At 56.0% G+C, this 4,816-nt stretch overlaps 1 pseudogene; it reads left to right on the forward strand.

Moving 5' to 3' along the window:
- The first annotated feature begins 1,106 nt into the window (after nucleotides 1–1,106).
- Nucleotides 1,107–1,900, forward strand: LOC144542628 (28S ribosomal RNA; annotated as a pseudogene).
- Nucleotides 1,901–4,816: the final 2,916 nt, after the last annotated feature.

Genomic DNA, 4,816 nt, shown 5'->3' on the forward strand with positions numbered 1-4,816 from the left:
CATGTTCCCCTGGCATGCCGCAATATTCCCCATTCAACATAATGGAGAATTTTATTTGTCTACAATTATGAACATCCGGCACCGTCGGATCCGTCTCGAGAAGTCGAGAACAACGGTGCCTAAATTTTCCGTGCACGACGAGCCCACGCGGAGATATAGAGGAAAATGCTTCGGTAAGTTTCATGCGACTGATGTGTCGCGCGCAAAGCCTGAAACACATAAAAATTCATAAAAAATCCAAAAATGCATCCAACGACGAACGGACAGCTTTCAAGCACTCAGGGGAGGGCCGGGCACGGGGTGGCATCTCACTTTCGCCCGTCCAACGCCGTTTTGGCAGTTTTTCTGTCAGTGAGGGCCCATTGAGACAATATTGGATCTGTTGTACACTTTTGAGACAAGGCCGCACGCACACCCCGCCGCACGTCTGAGTCGACAAGGGCCTGAGGCCTTATTCTAAACCTCGCTCAACGTCGCCGCCCTCGCGGTTTCCGAGATGGCAAAAAAAATTATGCGACATATACGACGCATAATTCGGAAAATTCGAAATTCGAAAAGTTATGTACAGTGGTGAAAAAAAATTTCTGGGGTCAAGCCTTCGAGCAAAGCTGTTGAATTTAAGCATATTACTAAGCGGAGGAAAAGAAACCGTTGAGAGGTAAACGGGTGGGGTCCGCGCAGTCTGCCCGGAGGATTCAACTCGGCGGGTTAGGGACGGTCGCTCGGTGCGGGAGGATCCCCTCGCGGGACCTCTCCCCGGCGCTGGCTGGCCCCCGCCGGGCGCATTTCCTCTGCGGCGGTGCGCCGTGACCGGCTCTGGGTCGGCTTGGAAAGGCCTGAGGCGAAGGTGGCTCGCGGCTCCGGCCGTGAGCTTTACAGCCCCCCTTGCCCAGACCTCGCCGCTTTCCGGGGCTGTGGACTGAGTGCTCGCTGCGCCTTCTCTCCCCACCAGGGGAGGGACGGGGCCCCCTGCTCCTGGCGTGATTGTCGACCGGGGCGGACTGTCCTCAGTGCGCTCCAACCGCGTCGCCCGGGCGGGGATCGGCCCACGTACAACAGGCATCAGGGGTCGGCAACCCACCCGACCCGTCTTGAAACACGGACCAAGGAGTCTAACGCACGCGCGAGTCAGAGGGTCCAACAAACCCCGTGGCGCAATGAAAGTGAGGGCCGGCGCGCGCCGGCTGAGGTGGGATCCCAGCCCCGTGGGGTCGGGGGCACCACCGGCCCGTCTCGCCCGCACCGTCGGGGAGGTGGAGCGTGAGCGCATGCGATAGGTCCCGAAAGATGGTGAACTATGCCTGGGCAGGGCGAAGCCAGAGGAAACTCTGGTGGAGGCCCGTAGCAGTCCTGACGTGCAAATCGGTCGTCCGACCTGGGTATAGGGGCGAAAGACTAATCGAACCATCTAGTAGCTGGTTCCCTCCGAAGTTTCCCTCAGGATAGCTGGCGCTCAGAGTCTCACAGTTTTATCTGGTAAAGCGAATGATTAGAGGTCTTGGGGCCGAAACGATCTCAACCTATTCTCAAACTTTAAATGGGTAAGAAGCCCGGCTCGCTGGCTTGGAGCCGGGCGTGGAATGCGAGCCGCCTAGTGGGCCACTTTTGGTAAGCAGAACTGGCGCTGCGGGATGAACCGAACGCCGGGTTAAGGCGCCCGATGCCGACGCTCATCAGACCCCAGAAAAGGTGCTGGTCGATATAGACAGCAGGACGGTGGCCATGGAAGTCGGAATCCGCTAAGGAGTGTGTAACAACTCACCTGCCGAATCAACTAGCCCTGAAAATGGTTGGCGCTGGAGCGTCAGGCCCATACCCATACGAGTAGGAGGGCCGCCGCGGTGAGCACGGAAGCCTAGGGCGTGGGCCCGGGTGGGGGGAGCAGTCGCCCCGTCGCCCTCCTCTCTCCGCCGCCGGAAGCGCAGCATGCGGCCCGCCTCACGGGGCTCTCGTCCGCGGCGCCTCGTGCGTCGCGCGGCGGGGGTTTTCGTGGGGCGGTGTCCTGGTTCTCCACGGAGTACCAGGAGCAGATAGAAAAAAAAAAAAAAAAGTTAAAGTCCAACCACCACCAGGGGCTCTGGGTGAAAGCCCTGCCCAGGAAGGGGCGCACAGCCTCGGGCAGAGCTGCCACAGCGCTCTCCTACCTCCCTGGAGCTCCAGGGAGTACCATGAGCAGAAAGAAATATTTTGTTTAAAAATTGACAAAGTGCTGTTACACTTAGGCTGTGGGGAGGAAACAGGCGGAGTACCAGGAGCACAGAGAAAAATGACAGTGCTGTGAAATAGTGTTGGAGTACCAGGTCCACAAAGTTTAAGTTGGAGTACCAGGGGCACGAAAGTTTAAGTTGGAATACCAGGGGCACGAAAGTTTAAGTTGGTGTACCAGGGGCACCAAAGTTTAAGTTGGAATACCAGGGGCACGAAAGTTTAAGTTGGTGTACCAGGGGCACGAAAGTTTGGGCGGATGGTAGTCTGCTTGTATCCGGGGAGGGGTGCTTAAGAGTCGGCCTACAGGTTCGGCTGGTGCTGAGGTTTCTGGAGGGTGGGTAACTCCTGGAGGTTGTTCACCCATGATGGAGGCAGGCAGGCGGGTAGGGAGGACGGGGATGGAGTTGCTGGAGATAGAGGGCCGGCCAGAGATAGAGGGCCGCTCCCCGGTGTGTGGGGCCGAAGCAGGGGCTCTAAATTGGGGTAAAGGTGTGTGTGGCCGAAGCAGGGGCTCGAAATTGGGTTAAAAGTGAGGTGGAGGGCCGCCCGGAGATAGGGGGCCGCTCCCAGGTGTGTGTGGCCGAAGCAGGGGCTCGAAATTGGGGTAAAAGTGAGGTGGAGAGCCGCCCGGAGATAGGGGGCCGCTCCCAGGTGTGTGGGCCCGAAGCAGGGGTTCTAAATTGGGGTAAAAGTGAGCTGGAGGGCCGGCCGGAGATGGGGGCCGAAGCAGGGGCTCAAAATTGGGGTAGAAGTGAGGTGGAGAGCCGGCCGGAGATAGGGGGCCGATTCCCGGTGTCTGGGGCCAAAAAAGGCACTCGAAATTGGGGTAGAGTTGAGCTGGAGGGCAGGCTGGAGCCTGGCCGAATTATCACCTTTCACAGCCTAAGTCCCCAAGACCAGAGAGGGGAAAGAGCGCACTGCCAGGTTTTCCCCTCTCTGGTGTTTGGGCGAGTGTCACGGTAATGGATGGTTTTGCAAACAGGTCTCTGCCCGATTTCAGAAACCCAGTTTTTGAAAACATGTACCTCCAGACCTACTCTTAGAAAATGTAGCTGGAAAAGAGCTGTGGTTTCGGGGGAACACGTTTGACCAAAGCACGGCTCTCGCTCCGGGAGGAGAGGCCGAGGTCAGATGGATGTTCCCCGGACGGAGGGCTTCCCCGTCTGCCTCATTTTCGCCCATTTCCCGGTGGTTGGTCATGGAGCTTTTTTTATTTTTTTTTTGGTTTTTGGAACCGGGGCTTGGATAGGGTGTATCAAGGCGGCCAGTGGTGGCGTGTTGGCCGGGGGAAACGCACCGAAAGGTCCGTGGGCACCCAGGGCAGCGGGGCTTTGAGTTTTCAACTGCCAGAGACTAAGTCCCCAGGACCAGAGATGGGGAATAGCGGGGGCAGTGGCCCCGCTCCTCGGCCTCTCTGGTGTTTGGGTTTCCACAACTGCCAGAGACTATGTCCCCAGGACCAGAGAGGGGGCTCCTCGGCCTCTCTGCTCTGGTGTTTGGGTTATGTCCCCAGGACCAGAGAGGGGGAAAAGCGGGGGCAGTGGCCCCGCTCCTCGGCCTCTCTGGTGTTTGGGTTTTGTCCCCAGGACCAGAGAGGGGGAATAGCGGGGGCAGTGGCCCCGCTTCTCGGCCTCTCTGGTCTTTGGGTTTCCACAACTGCCAGAGACTATGTCCCCAGGACCAGAGAGGGGGAATAGCGGGGGCAGTGGCCCCGCTTCTCGGCCTCTCTGGTCTTTGGGTTTCCACAACTTCCAGAGAGTATGTCCCCAGTACCAGAGAGGGGGAATAGCGGGGGCAGTGGCCCCGCTTCTCGGCCTCTCTGGTGTTTGGGTTTCCACAACTGCCAGAGACTATGTCCCCGGTACCAGAGAGGGGGAAGAGCGGGTGCAGTGGCCCCGCTTCTCGGCCTCTCTGGTGTTTGGGTTTCAAGCTGCCACAGACTATGTCCCCAGTACCAGAGAGGGGGAAGAGCGGGGGCAGTGGCCCCGCTTCTCGGCCTCTCTGGTGTTTGGGTTTTCAGCTGCCAGAGACTAAGTCCCCAGGACCAGAGAGGGGGTAATAGCGGGGGCAGTGGCCCCGCTTCTCGGTGATGTAAACTAAGCTTTAGCTTAGTGGTAGAATAGTTCTTGTTTATTCATTACAGATTATAAACTTTAGCACATATACCATTTGGTATTGCTATACAAACTCTAGTATCACTGTTTTTCCTCGCATAGAGGCTTCAAGAAGTATACCAGAAATGCCACAAACCTGTTTGTTAGTCCTTTAATTTCCACCCTTATTTTCTTTATCAGATTTGAAGGGTCTGGTCAGTATGTTGTTTTTGAATTAAATTCTTCATTTTCAACCCAATATTTGGTTTCCTGTGGAATGACTGTTTTGTTTACCATCTTTGGATGTTTTAAGAATCAAAATTAAAGCTAGATCAATAGAATGTAGTTTGCTGTCAGGTCACACAGGGATCTACCCTGTCTGGAAAGTCTGGTGATTTTAATATAAGCTGATAGTGGCTGGATAATATGTCTATGACCACTATGCTCTAGCTGAAGATTAATCTTCACAACAATAAATACTATAATGGGTGAAATGATATTTGGTGTAAAAAGAC

The sequence above is a fragment of the Centroberyx gerrardi genome, chromosome 2, assembly GCF_048128805.1.
Source record: "Centroberyx gerrardi isolate f3 chromosome 2, fCenGer3.hap1.cur.20231027, whole genome shotgun sequence".
NCBI lineage: Eukaryota > Metazoa > Chordata > Actinopteri > Beryciformes > Berycidae > Centroberyx > Centroberyx gerrardi.